Source organism: Zingiber officinale, chromosome 3B, assembly GCF_018446385.1.
Source record: "Zingiber officinale cultivar Zhangliang chromosome 3B, Zo_v1.1, whole genome shotgun sequence".
NCBI lineage: Eukaryota > Viridiplantae > Streptophyta > Magnoliopsida > Zingiberales > Zingiberaceae > Zingiber > Zingiber officinale.
Window position 1 is genome coordinate 10,221,939 of NC_055991.1, and position 24,475 is coordinate 10,246,413.

The 24,475-nt window shown below is 36.0% G+C and overlaps 1 pseudogene; it reads right to left on the reverse strand.

Moving 5' to 3' along the window:
* Window positions 1-564: 564 nt before the first annotated feature.
* Window positions 565-13,637, reverse strand: LOC122054673 (annotated as a pseudogene).
* Window positions 13,638-24,475: the final 10,838 nt, after the last annotated feature.

The following is a 24,475-nucleotide window of genomic DNA, read 5'->3' on the forward strand; positions in this document are numbered from 1 at the left end:
CCGGAGGTACTATGTCAATATGGGTTAAAGAATTTAGATATATATAGGTGCATGGAACATCTTTTTTGCCAAGGCATGGAGGTTAGAAGAGGCAAATAAGAATAAGATGAGAATGTAAAAATAGAACCAACATTGTCATATGGACTTGCTTCTTGGTTACTTGTTGGAAACACAATAATTTTGAGAATACTATGAAATTGGAGGTGTTGTGCACACATGACATTTCATGATGAGGATGGCGCAGTGTATACACTTATATTAGATTTATATGCTTGGGAGGAGGGGCAGGTAAAATAAATTTCTTATATCGAAGTGTATGTTCTATATAAATTTCTTTCCTCATCACACCATTATACTTAGTAAACATAATTACCTTCCACATGAGCTATGATTAATTTGGTTTGTATATTTTTCTAGAGTACACATCATTATAGAGCTTATATGTTGGACAATGATTCCCGGGGTATGGTATTACGGTAGGATATCCAGGTTGTCATCCAGTCATTTGTAGTTCGAACCCCAGTTATGACGTATTTGTAGAAATTTTTCCTCCAAATGGAGGGCTTAATTCTCGAGCGAAGGAAATGGCAAAAGCAGTCGACCAACCCCATGGATCCCAATAGCAAGGAAGTGAGCCATCAAACTGATAGGACGAGGATTAAGACCGGAGAGTAAGCCCATCAGTCCACTCGAATAAACACCTACAATGCTCAGGTAGTCAAAACAGGCTTGGCACATTTCGCTTCGAGCTCTGTCAGATGAGGCACGAAATATCTTTGTACAAGGCGTTTGCCAATGTGTTTATCGTAGAAGCCACCGGCTGCAAAGAAAATGACAGTGCACAGGGCACAATCAAACAATGAGTGTGACAAGCATATTAAAGTCAGATTCCTTTACTACTTTTCTTAAGGTGTAGAAGGATTCCAAGTATTTGCACAGAGAAGCTGCATCATGGAGATAAGGGATGGGCCTCAGGAGGTCACGGAGCACAACAATATCGGACAAGGCGACCGTCATTCTGCCTTCGGTAAGTGGGTGACGCATATTAAAAGCATCCCCTAACAGGAGTGCTCCTGGTGTAGGATGTGGAGCGGCCGGCATGCTTTTGTTTGGCACAGACCTAAAGCTTCCTTTATCAATGGCCTCAATAAAAGGATCATGCAGTTCAGTCGGAACCTGAATTGATTGATTACAGGAATTACGGTGAGGGAGTAACGCATCTTGTATTTCTATTCGAGTAAATCTGAAGTACCTGAGGAGCCATAGCAGTCTTCAGGAAATTTGTCATTTCACCGATAGCAACAGACGGTATCTTGTTTCCAGGCACATCGGCCAGACAATGAACCTCAGTGCTACTTATTGGGTAAAACAGTATGATCGAAGGGTCTCCTAAGATGATAAAACTGTAGTTGGAAAATGGAAGCTGAGTACCATACCGACAAAGCGAGAAGGCACATCCACCTAAGGAAATAAATAAATAAATAAATTGTTAGAATGATTGATATGAAAACAGAAAATAAATCTAAACGAAGAGTTTTAGGTCTTCTTTTTACCTTTGGAGAGCAGAGTGTTCGTCTCAAATTTGAAAAGGCAACGTCACATACAATTGTAAGTGGTGCAAAAGCTTCGCGTTGCTCTTCGCCAGAATTAGTCTTGTAAACAACTCTCTCGACTGTTCCATTTTCTTCAATCAAGGACGTGATTGTTCCCTGCTCCAGTTCAACACTGGAAGAAAGATTCATGATCCATCGATCTCGAAAGTGATACTCTAATAATATTTACTGCATGAATGACAGATATTCAAAAGTCTATACAAACGGAATAGAAATTAGTTATGGAAGGAAATTGCTCTCTCTCGCATCCTTTGGATGAAACACCCATTACGAAAGCTCCTCCCGGCAACAACTTCATGATGTTTCTTCGAAGGGTATGTGTGCCTGGCGCTTTTCCTATCTTTGAAAAGGGCATAACCAACGACTCGTTGAGCATCGATTTCATCAACACGGTCTGGGACAAATACCGGGAAAGATGGTATGAGCTTTCAATGTTCAATTGGAGTTTTCAATGTCGATAATAATTATTGAAATTCAATCAACAATAATCAACTTGATGGCTTACCTTCGAGGCCCAGCTCTAGCAATTTTACACTACAAAAAAATAAGGGTTTAGCAGCGGTTTTTCAAGGCCTATACAAGCGGTTTACGACCGCTGCTAACCCTATTGCACCGGTTACAAAACCGGTGCAGGTGTTGGCGACGCTAAATGCAACCGAAATGGTAATACTGACCGGTGGTTTAAACTTATAAACCGCTTCTAATGCTTACCAATAGCAGCGGTCTTAAGGTGGACCTTTAGGAGCGGTTAGTAACCGCGTATATAGATCAATATGGGTCGCCTTAAGGTGGACCTTTAGGAGCGGTTAGTAACCGATTCCGAAGGTCAACTTTTACAAACAGTTAAAACCGGTCTTATAACTTACTTTGCAATTTAAAAATGACTTTTTAGAAGTGGTCTAAAACTGACACAGAGGGCTGATTTATTAAAGGCGGTTGTAAACCATTTTAGAAAATAGTCGTTTAGATGCGGTTGTAACCGATCCTATAAGTTTATTATACAACAGTGACACTATATATAGGAGCGGTTTTAAACCACCTCTAAATATACAGAATTACCATATTTAAAAATGCTTTTATATCATATTGTACCTATAGATTTCCAAAATAAATGCTCAATTTAAATCAATTGATAATATTAATATTTCACTGCACAAATCTAATTTATATTCATAACACAATTTGGATTACCAAATAAACAAGTCATATTCATATTTAAGTTCAAAATATTCATAACATACATTTAACACCACACTATACCACTAATACAATCCTTTCTTTAATTCCCAAAATATATAGAAACTTCAATAACAAGTTTTCTTCGCCAATAAAGCATCAAAAGGCATTTGCTTCAAGCGACAAAAGGCATTTGCTCCAACCTTCAATAGCAACCTTCAAAAAAAATGCAAACTTCAAATAATGCAAAGACATATAGAAGGGAAAAAGATATAAAAGACTATATAGCTATAAAGAATGATGAATACCCTTGCGACTTTAGTGATCAAAGTAAGAATATAGTTTTTTGCTTCATAACATTAGCAATAGCCTTTTTAAAGATTCATAACATCATGCTAACCTAAAATGACTAGCATATGACCATTTTCGAGAAGAACAAGCAATCTATTCATATGTTTGGCCAATCCAACTATTTAGTAGTTGGAAAAAAATACATTACAGGATGAAATAGAAAATTTAGACAAGATCAAGGCACAAAGCAGCTATACATGGTCTTCATAAACTACTTTTGTTGGTTGCTACTCGGAAAACCTAGAGGTTCCACTGTACAAAAATTTTGTACAAAGGTCTGAACCTTTTCCTAGCTACCATGTGTTCTTTTAAATTAAATTTTTGATCGCCTGCGGAACTTAACACGTTTGATCCAAAACTTAATCTATTCGTTCTTTTAGGTTTTGACTTGGGTTTCCTGCGGAACTTAACACGTTCGACCCAAATCACCTTAAGTTATTAATTCTATTAAATATTAATTTCCATAATTGGTTCCCAGTACTGACGTGGCGAGGCACATGACCTTCTTGGATATGGGAGCAACCACCACCGACTAGACAAAACCTTTTATGGAAAGCTAATATTTAATTTCCTAAAATAACTTTAGGTTAACCGAAAAGAACAATCAAATCACAAGGGAAAGAAAAACAAAAGAACACCATATCGAAAATAAATTCGAAACTCTAGAATCGTATGCCTCTTGTATTTAGTATTATTTCCAAAAATAACTAGTATGATGCGGAAACAAAAATTACTAGTTATACCTTTTAAAAAGACCTCTTGATCTTCTACCGTATTCCTCTTCTAACCTCGGACGTTGTGTGGGCAACGATCTTCCGAGATGAGAACCACCAAGCACCTTCTTCTTCCTTACAAGTTTCGGCCATCAAAACTTCTCCTAGGATGAAGAGGTTCGGCCACCACCACCATGCTCCAAGGGATGCTAGAAAAGAGGCTTCTTTTCTCTCCTTCTTCTCCTTCTTAGATCCGGCCACCAAAGCTATCTCCACCATGAGAAGGTTTCGGCCACACAAAGGAGAGGAGAGGAAAGAAAAGGGCCGGCCACACCCAAGGAGAAAAGAGAGGAAAAATAGAATAGAGTCGTTAGCATTGAAGCCTCCTCTACCCCCTCTTTTATAATCCTTGGTCTTGGCAAATAAGGAAAATTTAATAAAAACTTCCTTAATTCTTTTGCCATTTAAAAGGAAAATTTATTTAATTAAAATAATTTTCTCTTTTCAAATTATAATGGTCGGCCACTCTTCTCCCCAAAACAAGGAGAGTTTTAATTAAAACAAAAATTAAAACTTCCTAATTTGTTTCTAGAAATTTATAAAAATTTCTCCAATAATTTTAATCCCTTCATGATTGGTTAATAAAAAGAAATTTTATAAATTAAAATCTTTCTTTTAAACATGTGGATAATTTCCAAAAAGGAAAGTTATCTCTAAAAATTAAAATCTCCTTTCAATCTACAAATAAGGAAAGATATTAAATCTTTTCTTAATCTTTTGTAGAAACTAATAAAAGAGAATTTTTAATTTTTAAACTTTCTTTTAAATCATGAATATAATTAAAAGGAAAGTTTTTACCAAAATTAAAATCAACCTTTTAATCTACAAATAAGGAAAGAGATTTTAACTCTTCTCTTAATCTTTTGTAGAATCTTATAAAAGGAAGGATTTAAATTTTTAAACTCTCTTTTAAATTATATTATCCACATAAGAAAAATTTTAAAATTAAAATTCCTTTTTATTTTAATAGGGCCGGCCACATGAATTCACCCATGAACATACCCATGGCCGGCCCTAACTTGGTCTCCAAGCTAGCTTGGCCGACCCCTATAGCATGGGTAAGAAGGTGGGTATAGGTGGGTATAGTACTCTATAATTAAGAGGCTACGATAGGGACCGAGAGGAGGAATTGGTTTTGGTCTCCCGATAAAATTAAGCATCCCGTGCTCGCCCCGAACACACAACTTAATTTTATCAATAATAATTCATTCCACTAGAGAACTATTATTGAACTACGGCACCAATCCCAAATTACATTTTTGGCTCCTTCTTATCATGAGTGTGTTAGTCTCCCTGTGTTTAAGATATCGAATGTCCACTAATTAAGTGAGTTACTGACAACTCATTTAATTAATATCTTAGATCCAAGAGTAGTACCACTCAACTTCATCGTCATGTCGGACTAAGTCCACCTGCAGGGTTTAACATGACAATCCTTATGAGCTCCTCTTGGGAACATTCTCAACCTAGATTACTAGGACACAGTTTCCTTCTATAATCAACAACACACACTATAAGTGATATCATTTCCCAACTTATCGAGCTTATTGATTCATCGAACTAAATCTCACCCATTGATAAATTAAAGAAATAAATATCAAATATATGTGCTTGTTATTATATTAGGATTAAGAGCACACACTTCCATAATAACCGAGGTCTTTGTTTCTTTATAAAGTCAGTATAAAAGAAACGACCTCAAATGGTCCTACTCAATACACTCTAAGTGTACTAGTGTAATTATATAGTTAAGATAAACTAACACCTAATTACACTACGACCTTCCAATGGTTTGTTCCTTTCCATCATGGTCGTGAGCCACTGTTTATAATTTATAAGGAACCGATAACATGATCTTCTGTGTGTGACACCACACACCATGTTATCTACAATATAAATTAATTGAGCAACTACATTTATCATAAATGTAGACATTTGACCAATGTGATTCTTATTTCTAGATAAATGTTCATACCAAAAGCTAGGCTTTTAGTATACACTCTAACAACTTTAACTCGTTCAATGCTTATCTAGTCAAGGTTGTGAGATATGATATTGCAGATCTACAAGATTTCCATCATCAACAAAACTCAATATGAACCATGAAATATCCAAGTTAAATTCTATAAGGAATAAACAACTTTTTTAGATTTTTAGAGAGACCATGGTAAAGGATATCTCATTGTAGCACCTGTATAGAGGAAGTAGTCTGTAGTTTAATATCTCAAGGAGCAATATAGACATTCCAGGCTTGTTCAAAAAAGATAATGATCGTTGGGTCAAATTCTGCAGATACAAAAAATAAAGTTACAAAAGAGCACATTGTTCTAGTATATTGCTAGCAAGCAAATAATGTAAATTTATCAATTAGGTAAGGTTTTTTTTTCGGTTGAACAATTCAATTTCCTGAACCAGTACAGCAGAGGTCACTTCAGTGAGGTAAATTTTCACAGTTAACTGCTCCAATCAGAGCTATCATACATAGCATCTCAATTAAGTTGAGAGATGATCAAGATTGATGCAATAACCAAAGCAAGATTTGATCTTACTGCTTAAGAAGCCAGAAAAGGCATCACACTAAGCAATTAACATCAGCCAAAATCATACTTTGAGACTTTAATGAAGTCATACTTTACGACTTTAATGACTATATACTAACTTGATAAAATAGTAAACTTATAGAGTCACAAAATAGAGTTTGACCTTAAACTTAATTCAAAATTTAATTGTTTCCAGTTTAATTGTGATAAACAAGATGAGCTGCTAAAACTTCATCTTAACAAAAACATTTGTATTTAAAAATTTCTAACCTGTCTAGTTATTATCTGATTCTTGTGATGGAGAGGATCTACATCTATTTCCTTCCGCAATTGATGAAACTTGTTGTTGCATAATATTTGTAAGCATAGCTGTCATCTACAAAAATAAATAAATTTGCTATCATGTACTTAACTATACAAATAATTTTAAACAAATTCTTTTATTTTATTAATGTTATTACCTGTGCCGGTAATGATTCAGGTCCATGAGAACCTCCAGCACTACCCGACATCATACTGAGCATTACCCATGCAAAATTTTGGAATTGATCATTTTCTTTCATTTGTCTTTTCATCTGCTCTATTTCCATTTGTCGTTGTGCTTCTCGCAACTCCATATCTTTAATTTTCTCTCCCATTTCCTTAAATTTGTCCGTCATATCTGAATTAGAGTGATAGTCTTGCCAATACATTGAGCTATGTTTATATAACTCTGGGAACACTTGACTAGGCAACGCACCAGCTCCTAAACATCGTACCCGACCAGAATGCTCGGGGTCCAAAAACCTCACTATATACTGAATAAAATTAAAGTTGAACCATTTGCAACAGCTTTTACAAAAATGAAATGAAATTTAAAAAATATTATTACCGAAATGCCTCCTCATGGACTTCTATTGGTTGTGTTCCTTCAGGTTTATCTTGAAGGTGACGATCCACAGTCTCTTTAAGTAAATTCTAACAAGAAAATAAATTGTTAATAGAATAAAAAAATATTTAAAAGTCGACTTAAAAAGTGAAATATATTATTACCTCAATTCGTATTGCCTCGTCATCAATAGGGGCGCCTCCTTTCTTTCTACTTCTTTGACTCAATTGTTGTATTTCAATACGACTCGGTTTTCTTCCATTTTCTTGAAACTAACAGGATAACAAATCCACATTTAGCACCAAATATTAATAGCATAAATTCTTCTATTTGCATAACAACTTATACTTCTAATTTGCAAATTCCATCAAAAACTAACTATATACATTACATTGCTTGTAATCAATTTCTAGAATCTCATAAAACCTTGGAACTTCAAGGATAAGAGCATTAAAGTGTAAAACAGTAAATAAGCAGTGTGAAACTAACTGTAAGAAAGAAAAAAATAATAATTTTGATTCTTACAAATTTATATTCCAATGATGGAATATTAGTGCGTCCTTGTGCATGAATCCCTTTCTTTTTGTTCGCATTTTCTCTATTGATTTTTGAAGTTTTCTGGCACAAAAATTTATAAGGAAATTATAACATCCATAACCATATATAAAAACCTATTAATACTAGTTGTACCTCGGTAGACTTCCAATAGTTACATAAAATTTCCCATGTTTGAAGTGTCAACCCATGAGGAATGAGTTGTATTGCAACAAGCTCTTCTAGTGGAGTATTTAAATCATAAGATGTAGCTTTCACTTCAGTCCTCCACCGTCTCCACGCAGCCCCCATCATTTGCATTATAACTCTTCTATGGCAATTGGAGATGCAGAAACGTGCCTATAAACATAAAATAAAATATGTACATGCTTTAAATTCATAATTGAAATTATGATCTTATAAACTTACAGTAACAAGTTTCCATGCATCATTCAAGCGATTTGTTGGCATTTTTATCCAATCTAAAAAGCTCAGGGGCAACACAACTCCATTCTGTGCAATAGTCCCAATATAATTTGCAAGAGTCGGTTGTAGATCATCGTAAGGCTGTCCCCTTTCATTGAATTTCACTACCAGCATATGATCGGGATGTAATGCATGAATATCTCTCATAATAGTCTTTCCACGTTTTCTTTTCTGAGCTTGGGATGAAGACATGATCTCATTTTCATCTGAAAAATATAATTTTCACTTAGTGTTGCAAAAAATAATTTTCTATTCATATCCAAAAACGTTTTTCACCTTGCTCATTAACCTCCTCATTTTGTAGCTCTAATGGTGAATGAGATGTTGTGTCTTGTGATTCATTTTCATGATCAACTCCTTGTTACTTGAATCTTCTCTTGTAGATCGTCTTTGGCTATTTTGTATTAGCTTTCGCATTCTTTTGTTTGCCATTTTTGAAAGTTACCTACAAATCACAATATAGAAATATGAATGAAGTTTGAAGTGTAAAATCTGAAATTGTCATAAAATGTTCAAGCATAATAACAAAAGAGAACAAATTTTCTGCATTAAAAAAACATCTAGATAATTGACTTCGGTATCAATAACAAAAGAGAAACAATGTTCCGCATTAAAAAACACAAGGAATGAATAAAATGCATCGTATCCATATCATCTTCATTGCCCATGTTATACATATCTCTTGGTGTGTGACGAATGGCGCAGTACCAATCCTCCTCCTTTGGATCGCGAACATAATAAACCATTTGAGCTTGCGTAGCCAAAATAAAAGGTTCATGTTCCTCACGTTCTGTTGTATGTATCAAGCATGAAAAATTCAGCATTGAAAATCCAAATGGATCAATTTTGAAACCTGTAGTAGTGTTAACCCAATCGCATCGAAAAACAACAATTCGTCCACAACCACCATAATCAAGTGAGATGACATCAGTTAGTCGACCATAATAGATTGACTCATGATCATCATTATCATGCATCGCCTGCACCATAACCCCACTATTCTGCACCTTTTTGTTTTTTTCAGATTCCACAGTGCGAAATGCAAAATCATTTATGTTGAACCCATGATAACTAAATGCTATTGGATTTGGACCACGCGAAAGCACCCGAAGATCTAAGTCATCGATTCGTTCATTTAGTCGATCAACCTGTACGGTACACATATAATTTTTACAGTAAAAAAATTAACAAGTCCATTTATTAAAAATTTATAATATAAAATAAATCACATATATTACTTACTCGTCTTGCAAACCATTCTGGAAATTGCATTCTAACCATGTCATCCAATTGAGAATTACTTGGACGTTGACCATATCTATGTCTTCTCTTCAGTTCATTTTTTATTTCACTGTTGAATATCAACATTAATATATAATTAGAACCAATTATTGATCATAAAATAGTAAAATATTATGCAAAAAATTTTAAAAAATAGTAATACTTACTCACGATATGGTTGCAACACTGTACAATTAGAGAGAATATATCCATGAGCTTGAGTTAGAGTTTTGTTATCTAAGGTAACTACTTGAAGCCCTTTTGTTGGTCGCCCTACATGCGGAAACATCGAGAGTGTGGGAAACTCATCATTTGGTGTCTCTTTATGTCGTGTTCCGAGATTGTTTAATAAGATGTTACCATCTACATAATGAGAACAAAACACAACACATTCATCTGCTAAATATGCCTATGCCATGTTGGCCTCTGGTCGTGCTTTATTTTTAACAAAATTTTTAAGTTTCCCCAGATATCTTTCTATTGGGTACATCCATCGATAATGTACAGGCCCAACAATTCTTGCTTCATACGCTAAATGTACCACCAAATGAATCATTATTGTGAAAAAAGATGGTGGAAATATTCTCTCTAATTGGCATAAAACCAAAATAACTCCTTCTTCAGCCTTTTGTAATTCATCTTCTTGTAGGGTCTTTGCACATACTGTTCTAAAATATTCACACAACATAATAAGTGGAGCGGTTACCTTTTTTGACAACACGCGACGAAGAGCAATTGGAAGGAATTGTTCCATCATAATATGACAATCATGGCTTTTTAAGCCCATAATCCTACAACGTCCAACATCCACACACTTTGAGATATCAGATGACATACCATCAGGAACACGAATATCTTTCAATACAGAACAAAATATCTTTTTTTCATCTTTACACATAGAGTAACATGCAGGTGGCAAATACTCTCTACCATCTGAATGTACCCGGGGCCATAATTGTTTCATAATACCCAAATTCTTTAAGTCTCTACGTGTTGCATAATTATCTTTGCTCTTGTTGGAATCACCTAAAAGTGTTCCAACAATATTGTCGCAAACATTTTTTTCAATATGCATAGGGTCCAAATTATGTCGGATCAAATTAAATTCCCAGTATGGAAGGCTAAAAAATATGCTTTGTTTTCTCCACATTTGTTCAATTGATCCTGTTTTTATTCTCACATTTGGTTTTGATGCATTACTCTTACCAAAAATCACATTCTTGTTTAAGGTCATTCGTAGAACATCAGATCTAGACAATGGTGCCAAATCTAACTCACATAGCTCAGGTTTGCCATAACTTGGCATTGTTCGCATTTCTGAATCTGGTGGTAGAAAACGACGATGCCCTCTGAATGATCACTTTTTGCCATATTTTAGGTACACTGCATCTGTATTATCAGCACAAGTTGGGCATGCATTCTTGGCATATGTATTCCATCCAGACAAACAACCCAAACCAGGAAAATCACTAACTGTCCAAAGTAATGCAACCCGCATTTGAAACATTTTTTTGTCACAAGCATCAAATGTGGCAATTCCATTTTCCCATAAATCTTTCAATTCAGTCAATAGGGGGCGCAAATATACATCAATATCAATGCCAGGTGCTTTTGGACCTGGAATAAGGGTGGATAAAATAATAGAATAAGGCTTCATGCATTCCCAAGGCGGCAAATTGTAAGGCATCAAGACAATAGGCCAAGTACTATGTGAAGTGCTTTGATTTTTAAATGGATTAAACCCATCAGCGACGAGTCCCAAGCGTACGTTTCTAGGATCAGACGCAAATTCATAATGACGTTCATCAAATTCCTTCCATGCTCGAGAATCAGCTGGATGCCTTAGATTTCCATCTGAAACACGTTTTTTGAAATGCCACTACATATTTTCAGACGTCTTAGATGACATGAATAACCGTTGCAATCTTGGTTTCAATGGAAAATACCAAAAGACTTTAGCTGGAATTTTAACCTCGAGACGTTTTTTTCCACCTTTATACGATCTCCTTGATGATTTCTGCAAATTTTTCCATCTTGGAAGGTTACACACTTTGCAAGCCTGTTCATTCTCATTTCCCTCCCAATAAATCAGGCAATCATTTGGACAAGCATGTATTTTTTTATAATGAAGTCCTAAACTAGAAATTAATTTCTTTGCTTCATAAAACGACTTAGGCACTTGAGCTTCAGATGGAAGTACTCGACGAAGGAAGTCCAACAATGCTGTAAATGACTTATCACTCCATTTTCCATTCACTTTCAGTTGAAATAACTCAACAAGGAACGACAGTTTAGAAAACTCTGTGCATCCGGTATATAGCTGTTGTTTCTCTTCCTCAATTAGTCGATAAAAATCTTTAACATTAGACTCAATTGGTGTATGACTCGTTGATGCTCCAATGTAATTTTCATTACTTGTAGATCCTTCATGAATTCCAAATGCATAATGCAGCATTTCTTGTACCATCGGTTCATGGCTAGTTACTTCAGAAACTTGTTGCACTGAATAATGAAGTTCTTTGTTATCATGATCTTGTACAATTAGTTTTCTCCATGAAAATTCCAGATGTGATAATCTTGTAAAATACCATTTATCATCAGATGTTCGTGTACTGTCTCACGATCATGACTCAATGAATTTATGCATTTGCAACAAGGACATGGTCTCGTGACATCTGGAGCCGCATCACCAAATGCATAACGTAAAAAATATAGGATTCCCACCCGATACTCAAGACTGCCATGTGGCGCAGCCATCCATTGCTTCTGCATAATTTGATGCTGTTCAATAATTTATAAAAGTTAAAACATTGAAGCAAGATTTATCAAAAATTAAAGAAACTTCGTAGATAAAATTTCCAAGAATTCAACAAACATATATATAAATACAATTACTAAATATAAAAATGAAGCTTAGCATCATAGACACGTTGTAAGCAAACTACAATAATAAACTTGAAAAATAATACGGATAACTTGTAGAAAAAAACAAATCAAATTAAGGGATTCATTGGAAAAATTTACAAATCTACCGGCCAACACAAATTAAACCCTAATCGATTATAATTTTTATCACCATTAACATATAAAAACATTGTCACCATACGAAAACTAAACCAAGAAATTACCTCGAGAAACAAAATCAAAGGTGATTTATGATGTGGATGTCGAAGGATGACGCTAGGGTGCAATTAATCTGATGTGTCGCTATAATAGAGAGGATCGCTGGAATATAGATGGTCGATAGAAAAGAGAAGGTCGCTGGAACAAAGAGGGTCACTGAAATAGAAAGGTTTGCTGGAATTGTGAAAATAATATGAGATGCGAACATGGTTTTTTATTAATCTCGTATGTACCCTTTAGGAGCGGTCATATGTAACCTTTTAGAAGCGGTTTTAACCGCTTCTAAAAGGAACTTATAGGAGCGGTTCCAAAACGCTTCTAAAAGGAGCTTATAGAAGCAGTTCTAATAACCGGTTCTATATGTGTCCAATAGCAACGGTTTACCAACCGCATCAAAAAAATCTCAATTGAGGCGGTTTTAGGAGTGGTTACACTTAGCCGATTCTATTGGATCTGCTGTTACAACCGCTTCATCAACCGCTGCTAATATTGCGGTCCTAATGTCCAATTTTTTTATAGTGTTAGGTACCCTCCTGGATGCAAAATTTCACCAACAATTCTGTCAGGTTTAGACAAATCTCTCTTGATTACATGTACACGTCTACCATCCTGTTAAAGGTAACATGAATCATAACTAGGAGAAGCAAAAATCGAAGAGAGCAGCAAAGAAACGTCTCACCTTCCCAAGCATGTACGCTAGGGCAGAGCCTGCCACTCCGGCGCCGACGATGATAATGTCTGTGTCAGTGCCACCCTTTCCAGCTCGAATAGAACGGGAACTCCCGTTTCCGGGGGCCAGATGAGCCTTCCGCCTGCATCCGCAGAACCTTATCAGGAGAAGAAACACCATGATCGAAGTCGTGACGATGCCCGAGAGGCATTGATCCGCCATTGCCTTCTCGTCTAGAAGAGAAGCCGCTCTCTCTCTCTCTCTCTCTCTCTCTCTCCCCAGGGCGTAGCACAACTGGGGGTGCATGGTTTCGTGGCCGAAAGGTCCAGGGTTCGATCCTCGGGGTGTCATTGCCTCGGGTTAACTCTCGGCTATGCACTTTCAGCTGTGTACCTGCATTTACCTCCTTCCATAACCGTGGGACCGGCTCTAGGGGGCCGCTGATGTGACGGTTCCACATTTTTTGAGCGCGCACTCGTGCGTTTGCGAAGCCGCTTGTTCTCCATATAAATAAATGTAGAGTGAGGATATTTCGTTTCCGTCTCTCTTGTCTTCACGAGTTTTGCTCCGCCTTCTGAAATTTGTCAAATGTTTTCATCATGCTCTAAAGTTTATAATATCAAAATGGAAATTACTGAATCCATCTTGTAAATTTTCCCGACTTATTAGGGTGGCCAATATCAAAATGGAAAAAAAAACAGGGGTATATATATTTTCTAAACGGCCACTTGCTAGCTGGTCTCATGCTTTGCCATTTGTCTTGCTTTGTAATAATTTTGATTATATTAAAATTTAATAGTAGAGTAGAGAGAATTATTTCTACTAAATATTCCTATTTTATTTATATTTATATGATAGGTCAAGTGATATAAAAACTAAAAGAATTCAATAATTTATTAAGCAATAATAAAATCATATTAATCATCTATTATGATATTATCATACTCCTCCAATAATAATAATTAATAGAAAATTTAAGTTTCCACACCATGTCCAATAAATTAAAAAGTGAGAGACTTATTATAATAGGGTAAGAGATCAATTCTCAGTGAACACATACATTAAAAAAAAAAATTCGCCCACTCCCTAGTCAACTTAGCAATAGACTATAAGTTGACCCCGTAATTTACCTTCTTTCATATAATTTAGGAATAGATTGTAAGAATATCTTAAGGTGAGCATAACTAGGAGAAGCAAAAATCGAAGAGAGCAGCAAAGAAACGTCTCACCTTCCCAAGCGTGTACGCTAGGGCAGAGCCTGCCACTCCAGAGCCGACGATGATAACGTCTGTGCCAGTGCCACCCTTTCCAGCTCGAATAGAACATGAACTTCCATTTCCGAGGGCCAGATGAGCCTTCCGCCTGCATCCCCGGAACCTTACTAGGAGAAGAAACACCAGGATCGAAGCCATGACGATGCCCGGAAGGAATTGATCCGCCATTGCCTTCTCTCTCTCTAACCGCGCGCGCACTTGTGCATTTGCGAAGCCGTTTGTTCTCCATATAAATAAATGTAGAGTGAGGATATTGTACTGAATCTGTCTCTGTAACTTTTCCCTGCTTATTAGGGTGGTCAGATATCAAAATGGAAAAAACATGGGTATATTTTCTAAACGACCAACTGCTAGCTGGTCTCAGGCGCCATCAGTTGCAAAAAATATCCCCCAAACTTTGAACTCGATAAGCTCTGTAAACTGTGTTTTTTATCCATACTAGGGAGCTTTCCAGGCTGTATGAGACGGGTCTGGAGGACCTAATATCAGGTTGAAATTTAGTTAGGCATGTTGGACCTGATAGCTGGTGGGAAGTCCAGATAGATTAAGGAGTGATTCGATATCTAACGGGAAGTTGGGCTGCCTGCGAGACCTGATAACTAGTTGAAATCCAATTAGGTATGCAGACCTGACAACTAGTAGAAAGACCTGGTGGGTCAAAGGAGAGTTAAACTATTCTGTGTGGTAAGTGAGCTAAGTTACTAGAGGAGAGTGATCAGTGAGGATGAGTCCCAATTAAAGACTTTAGGCACTGGTTCAACTTAGATTCATTTTAGAAGTCTAAGCTGAGACCATGATTAGATCCTAGTATTAGAAAGACAAGATCTAATTAATAACGCCTTATATTTAATTGTGCTAACTCTGTTTTGTAGGGTATAATTTGTTATTTGAACTAACATTTCTTATAAGGGTTAAATCTAAAAGTATCTAGGGATCAACAATGTTCAAAGCACCTCGGAGGGTTAAGGAGGTGCCTCAGAGAGGCTCGGAGGCGTCCTCACGTGGATGAACTTTGAAGATAAAGTTCTCGCGATGGGGAGGCACCCTAGACTGTTTAAAGTACTTATTTGTTTGTGTTCATTTACCTTTAAAATATCTATTTCTAGATATACCTTATTAAAACATTGAAAATATAATCTTTTTTGTGTGGCAAAAGACGATTCATTCGCCCTAGCACCCTCGTCAATCTGTTCTTAGGTTAATACGGAGGAGATAAATCACAAATGACTACTAATTATTAGTATAAGTCGTCAAGATATAAAGTAAGGCATAATCGAATACTGACCTTAAAATTCCATCTAGTAACACCTCATACATACCGTCTGTTAAAATAATTGGGTTGAGAAATATCAACACAAAACTTATGCATTATATTCAATTCTTAAGAAATTATAAACAGAATAGATAAAATTACAGAAGCATACCAGAAGCCATAGTCTGCAATCGATTTTGGGCAAGATCTTCAATTTGCAGATCTTCCTTAGTATCCAGAGAGTTTTGTCGATGAGGAAATAAAACAAAAGCATCATCTGCAAACTGGGACCATAACCCTTATTTATAGAAACATAAGTTTGCCTATTTCTAATTTAGCCCCTCAACAAATTAGAAATTGCACATGGTATCCACATTAATTTATTCATAACAATTAACCCCTTAAGTCATATTCCTTAATCATAAATTAGATTACATTAAACTATGACTTCTTTAATTGATGACATTAGACATTTATAATTACAATTATGGTCCCAAAATTCTAACAATCTCCCACTGGACCATATGTGTAAACTTATAAATGTTAACCTTAATGAGCTCATAACTTTTGTCATCATAACTGTAGGGTTTCCTTAACAATCTCGTCCATTAATTATATAGACATAGGATCAATGTAGTCTTTGTTATATCTTTCACAACTAAACCATCAATGGTCACGTACATCAATATAATCAAATGACATAGATCAATTATGAATATGTGGCATGAAAATTACATGTAAGGTGAACTATTCATGTCAATTTTCAATTGATCCTCCTTATAACCAAAGTGAGATCAAAACTTTAACTTAAGTTATACAAAGTGTAATGAAGTAAACATTGAACTTTATATCTGATCAGATAATCTTCAAATACATATATTTCATCAACATAACCAAACATATATAGAAAATATATATATAGTACAAACTCCCACTAGATCTAGATTTCACCAAACTGAATAACACCCATATGAGTGGTATGCTCATAGAAGACATTGGGTGGTAAACTCTTTGTAAAAGGATCTGCTATCATGGAGTTTGTGCCTATGTGTTCTATCGAAATCTGTCCACTTTGTACTCTTTCTTTCACAACAAGGAACTTGATATCAATGTGCTTGATTTTGTCGAGCTCCTATTGTTGTTAGAATATAATACAGCTGATCGATTATCATAAAATAACTTCAGTGGTCTTTCAACCTTTCCCAAAATACGCAGCCCAGTGACAAAATTTTTCAGCCATATTCCATGATTAGATGCCTCATAACATGCTATAAACTCTGCTGCCATGGTGGAAGAAGCTGTCAATGCATGTTTGGCACTTCTCCAAGAGATGGCTCCGCTAGCCAACAGAAAAACATAACCTAAAGTGGATCTCATGCTATCTTGGCATCCCGCAAAATCAGAGTCAGAATATCTCATGATCTCAAGAGTATCTGACCTCTTATATGTGAGCATGTAATCACTAGTTCTCTTTAAATATCTCATTACCCTCTTTGCTGCTTTCCAATGATCCATTCATGAGTTGCTTAAATATCTACCCAACACTCCAATAATGTACGCAATATCTGTACGCGTACAAACTTAAGCATACATAAGACTTCCTACAGCCGAAGCATAGGGAATCTTTTGCATTTCTTGAATCTCGAGGCTTCCTTTAGGGCATTGTTTAAGACTAAACTTGTCTCCTTTAGCGACTGGGGTATTACCTGGTTTGCAATCTTGCATGTCAAATCTTTTAAGCACCTTATCGATATAGTTCTTTTGCGATAATCCAAGAATACCTCGAGAACAATCTCGATGTATTTGGATTCCTAATACAAAAGATGTGTTACCAAGATCTTTCATTTCAAAATATCTAGATAGAAATCTCTTGGTATCGTTCAACATACCTATATCGTTTGTGGCAAGCAAAATGTCATCAGCATATAGAACCAGGAAGATATGCTTACTCTCACTGAACTTATGATACACACAATCATCTACCACATTTACCTCAAAATCAAATGAGATGATTATTTGATGAAATTTGTGGTACCATTGACGAGATGCTTATTTTAACCCATAGATGGACTTCTTAAGTTTGCAAACCATACTTTTTGGATCTCCTAATACAAAGTATTCTGGTTACACCATATAGATTGTTTCCTCAATGTCTCTATTAAGAAAGGCTGTCTTGACATCCATCTGATGGAGTTCCATATCGAAGTGTGCAACAAGTGCCATGATTGTCCTTAAAGAGTCCTTCGTTGAAACTGGAGAAAAGATCTCTTTAAAGTCAATCCCATATTTCTGAGTATAGCCTTTAGCTACAAGACATGCTTTATACCTTTCCACATTACCATTTGAATCCCGTTTGGTTTTAAAAATCCACTTACAACCAATGGGTTTCACACCTTCAGGTAATAGGACAAGTTCCCAAACTTTATTGTCTTGCATTGACTTATACTCCTCATTCATTGCCTGAATCCACATTTGAGAATTTGAATCTTGCATGGCTTGACGAAAGTTGATAGGATCATCCTCCGCCATACCATCATTTTCTTCATGTTCTTGAAGTAGTACTATGTAATCATCCGAAATAGCACTCCTCCTTTCTCTAGTGGATCTTCGTAAAGGCACTGGTTCTACACACACTGGTTCTTGAGGTTGTTGAGTTTGTTCTTCTGGGAGTTGATTAACAATGTCTTGTTGTTCTTGTATTGCATCCTGATCACTGACAGGAATAAAATCCTGATCATTATTAGAAGCAATCATAGGATTATAAATCATTTCCTCTTGAAGAGTAGTGGGAATACATTCCTCCTCAAAGACAAGGTCAGTTACTTTATTCTTCCCCCCAAACTCAATATCCTCAAAGAATGTTGCAGTTCCCGTCTCAAAGATGATCTTTATTTTGGGATCATAAAACTTATAGCCCCGTAATCGCTTAGAATATCCAATAAAGTAGCTACTTACGGTTCTGGAGTCCAGTTTCTTTTCATGTCGTCTATACGGTCTAGCCTCAGCTGGACATCCCCAAATATGAAAATGTTTGAGACTTAGCTTTCGCCTTGTCCAAAGCTCAAAAGGTGTTTTAGTAGCTGCTTTAGTGGGTATTTGATTTAGAATGTAAGCTGCTGTCTTTAATGCTTCTCCCCAGAGTGACATTGGTAAGGTTGAATGACTAATCATACTCCTTACCATATCCTTAAGAGTTCGATTACGTCGTTCAGCTACACCATTCATGCTTGGTGAGCCTGGCATGGTGTACTGTGGGACGATTCCACACTCCTCTAGGTATTGAGCAAAAGGTCCTAGATGTTGCTCACCTGAACCGTCATATCTGCCGTAGTATTCACCACCACGATCAGATCTGACTTTCTTAATTCTTTCGTTTAGTTGGTTCTCAACTTCAAACTTAAATGATTTGAAAATGTCCAATGTTTGAGTCTTCTCATGAATAAGAAATAGGTATGCATATCGAGAATAATCATCAATGAATGATATAAAATATTGTTGACCATTCCAAGGAGATGTTGGAAATGGTCCACAAACATCTGTATGTATCAATTCTAATACTTCTGTAGCTCTATATGCACCCTCTTTCTTTCTTTTGGTTTGTTTGCCCTTAATGCATTCAATACAAACATTTAGGTCTGAAAAATCAATGGAGTGTAAAATTCCATCTGATACAAGTCGTTCAACTCTATTTCTAGAGATGTGTCCTAAACGTTTGTGCCATAAGGCACTTGAATTTTCATTATTAAATTTACGCTTAGTACCACGTGATTCCACATTCAGGGTTTCAATATAAGAAGTATTTATATCAAGCATATATAGATTGTCATAAATTATAAGTGAACCGGTTCTAACAACAGTAGAATTAATAGATAAACTGAATTGACCATTTCCAAACGAACAACAGTAACCTAATTTGTCCAAATTAGAAACAGAAATCAAATTCCGTCTAAATGACGGTACAACAAAAGTATCTATTAAGTCTAAATAATAACCAGTGCTTAACAACAATCTAAAATGGCCTATTGCTTCCACCTCAACCGACTTGTCATCACCCACATAAATGCATCTTTCAGCATCAGTTGGCTTTCGGTAGCTCAGGCAACCCTGCATTGAAACACTGATGTTAGTAGTAGCACCATAGTCTAACCACCAAGTGCTTCTAGGTACTGAAGCTAAATTTACTTCAGAACAGACCAAAGTGAAAAATGTACCCTTTTTCGCACGTCAGGCATGGTACTTAGGACATTCTTTCTTGACATGATTAGACTTGTTACAGAAGAAACAACCTTTCGTATCAGTATCCTGCTTTTGTTTCTTCACATAAGGACCTTTAGTAGCCTCATTCTTTCTTTTGTTGCCCTTATCTTTAGGGGTGCTTGCCAAATAGGCACTTTCAGCCTTGATTTGCTTCAACCTCCTCTTCCTCTTGAACATAGTATGAAATGAGCTCATTAAGAGTCCATTTCTCCCTTTGACAGTTATAATTGATTTGAAACTGACTAAACTGGTTTGGAAGAGAAATAAGCACTAAATGCACAAGCATGTCATCCGACAATTCAAGATTAAGTGCCTTCAACTTCGATGCAAGGTGGGACATTTCCATGATATATTCCCGAATATTTCCCTTGCCTTTATACTTCATGGAAATCAAGCTCTTCAGAATTGTGCTTGTTTCCGCCTTATCGCTTTTGGCAAAGCACTTTTCAATCTCATCGAGATATTCCTTAGCTTTGGTGACACTATTAGACACCACGCCCCTAAAAGCCTCAGGTATGCCACGCTTGATGATCATAAGACTCATGCGGTTAGAGCTAGGAGTGATCACGGATCGGGTTGGTTCGGTTATTGGGGTAAAAAATTATCCGGCCCTACTAGATCAGATAATGCAATATCAGGACCTACATCCGACCCTATATCCGGTGGTTCTTATGTATCAGATATCCGATGGATTGTCAGTTATTTGGATATCCGACCCTATATCCAATGAAATATCAAATATAAATATAAGTATAACAAAAAAATAAAATATTTTAAAATGATAATAGACATTACTCATTATACGTTGTAGTTGTAACACCCACGAAATTTAAAATAGGTATATGAATATTATTTTCCTTAGAGCATAAAGAAATGAAAAGAATAAGAGAAAAAGAAAAATAAAAACAAAAGAAAATATAGAATAAGAAGAGGCGAGGTCAAGGATTGAACCTTGAACCTCCCACAGTTAATGGAGATAAATTGATGAATGATAACCATTAGGATAAGGAGAAATAATTGAATAGAAAGGAATGAAAAATTTAGTTAAAGGAGAAAAGAAAACTAAGCAAAAAGAACAAGAGAAAACCAAGTTGCTTACCTTCTTTTCCCTCTTGGTTAAGAAAAGGGAGGAAGCAAAAGAGGGATTTTCTACTCCCCTCCCTCTCTCTATTTTCGTGGGAGTTAATGGAGTGAGGGAAAAGAGGAGTTGGGGGAAGAATGGGGACATGTCTCATTGGCAAAGGGATAAATAGGATTAGAGAAGAAAAACAAAGGGATTTAATTCATTTTCTTCTTCCTCCTTCTTCCTTCTGCATTCTCACCGAACCAAGAAACCCTTTCCTCTCCTTATACCAATTTCTAAGTTAAGTTCTTCTCCAAGAAAGCTAATTTCCGAGAAGGAAACTTCAAGTTCTAGTCCTTACAAGCAAAGGAAATAAGAGGAGGTACAAGAAGAAGAAGCTTCCACCTTCCTTATCACTAGAACACTTTTCTCTCTAAGGAAAACCACAAGCGAAAGGATGTAAGTTCCCCTCACCTGTGGTACAATAGCTCTTATTTTTCTATGTAGAATTCGGTCACATAAAAAGCTAAGAAAACATCATGAATAAATTCTAACCAAGATAAGACCAAAGGAAAAACCTAGAGAAAGAAAGGATCTAAACATTTATATGCTTGATATTTCTCTTGTAGCATGTATTTTTATGGTAAGGAGTTATCTATGTTGAAATGTTTGGTAGAACTTAGATTTATGAGTATTCGGCCATGGTAGAACTAAGGGCCTAGGAGAGCTTTAAATTTTAAACTAAGTATGCCAAGATCTCCTTAAGATAAGATATGAAATTATTACGATATGCCCATGATTATATGTTAAGTTGAACTCTATTTTATGTTCATGAAGGTTCGGCTATGTTTGGATGTTTTGTTCTTAAAAAGCCTAGGAGAATTTAAAGCAAATCTAAGATACTCATGATCTCCTTGATGAAATGATTGTGTAGCTAATCTAATGTGCTTATGTTAATTGTTGTATGGAAATTTAAATTCATGCTATATAACCTTCGGCCACTTCATGATTTAGGACTTAGGAAACTTAGAACTCAACTCAATCATGCTCATGTTATTCTTTGAAATGTTTGTTAAGAAAATTGTTAAGGTTCTCATGTTTTTAGGGCACTTAAACCCTAATATGAAGCCCTACATGTTTCGGCCACTTCAAGATTTAGGGCTTAGGAAACTTAGAACCTAACTCAACTATGCTCATATTATTCCTTGATATTTTTGCTATGAAAGTTGTTTAAGGTTCTCATGCTTTTAGGACACTTGAACCTAAATTTTAAGTCCTATAATATTCGGCCAATACATGATGAAGGACTTAGGAAACTTAGAACCTAACTCAACTATGCTCATGTTATTCCTTGATATATTTGCTATGAAGGTTGTTTAAGGTTCTCATGTTTTTAGGGCACTTGAACCCTAATATGAAGCCCTACAAGTTTCGGCCACATCAAGATCTAGGGCTTAGGAAACTTAGAACCTAACTCAACTATGCTCATGTTATTCCTTGATATATTTGCTATGAAGGTTGTTTAAGGTTCTCATGTTTTTAGGGCACTTGAGCCCTAATTTTAAACCCTACAAGTTTCGGCCAATACATGATGAAGGACTTAGAAAACTTAGAACCTAACTCAACCATGCTCATATTATTCCTTGAAATGTTTGCTATGAAAGTTGCTTAGGGTTCACAAGCTTGAATGATATTCTTTAACCCAATGCATGCTTGATAAGGTTCGGCCATGATAAGTTGTAAGTTTAAGTAACCTAGAACTCTACCTAAACTTGCTCATGATAGTTCTTATGGTATAAGAAGTGATGCTTGCTTAGGGTTCACATGTTGGGATGAAATTTTACCATAAACCCAACCTATATGGTTCGGCCACTAAGAGACATTAGGGTTAGAGATCGAATTATGTTTTCCATGTATCTTATATGCCATGATTTTGAGATTTCCATGCTTCTATGTTTAATTATGCACACTTATGATCTATACATAATGGAAGCCCTTATGCTATGGTGTGTATTATTTATGATGAAGCTATGTGCAAATTTATGCATGAAATATATGATGTGCTGTGTGCCTATTTATGCATAAAATATATGATGTGCTGTGTGCCAAATCTTTACATACCATTATGATGAGTTGTGTGCCCAAAAGTCTATATGATATGATATGATAAGTGACACGATGTACAAGAAAAGATAAGAACCATGATATGTATAAACATGCTATTTTACTTTATGTATGGCTTGTACCAAGGGTGGGCTCCATAAGCGCCCCGGGGTCGATGGACTAAGAAACAGGCATCGTTAGGAATGGGCTCCTAAGTGCCCCTAGGTCGATGGACTAAGAAACGAGCCTAGTATGTATGCCTTGTAGGGTTCAAGACTTGCTACCTTGGACCTACATAGGACGCGCGCATTTATGTATGTGGTACAAGCCGGGGCCCCAATCATGTTAAGATTATGTTTAAGTATGTATATTATAAGTTTTCAAAGGACATATTGCATATGCTTTTATGATACATATTTATGAATTCACCTTGCATATACCTTATGATTATGCCATGATATTTATGATGATGTTATGATATGACAGGGTGCAGTTGATGATTATGTTATGTTATGCCATGATACCTTATGCTTACGTTATGATATGCCATGATATGCTGCATGATATAATGAATTTCCTCCATGTGTTATGTCTTGTGATTTTAATATGTTATACGGTTTTGTGAGTAGGAAAGGAACTTACTGAGCCATGAGTGCTCACAGCTTACTTTCTTGTACCACAGATAAAGGCAAGGAATGGATGAACTAGGGGAGCAACAGGAGGGGCTAGAAGGATGTGTGTGGTAGTGCCTTGGCTAAAGGAGAAAGACCTGCTTTTTGTTTAATAAGAACTATGCCTAGTTATGTTACTGCTTTATGACTCCATGACATTTAATTTTGTGTTTGGGCATTATGACTTACAAATCATGTTAAGTATGCAATGTGGTTTTATATGTCCAGGTGATTAGTCATGTTGATTTTAAAAAAAAGAGAAAAGTTTCTAAGTTTTATAAAAAAGACTTCCGCTGTAGCAAGTAAGTATACATAGGTATGTGTAAGTAACCCCCGTCGCCTTAGCAGGAGGGGCGGGGCGGGGCGTTACAGTAGTAGCTAATCGGAAATAGCTACTATAACATGTAGCAGCTTATCGGCAGTAGCTGCTACAACGTGTA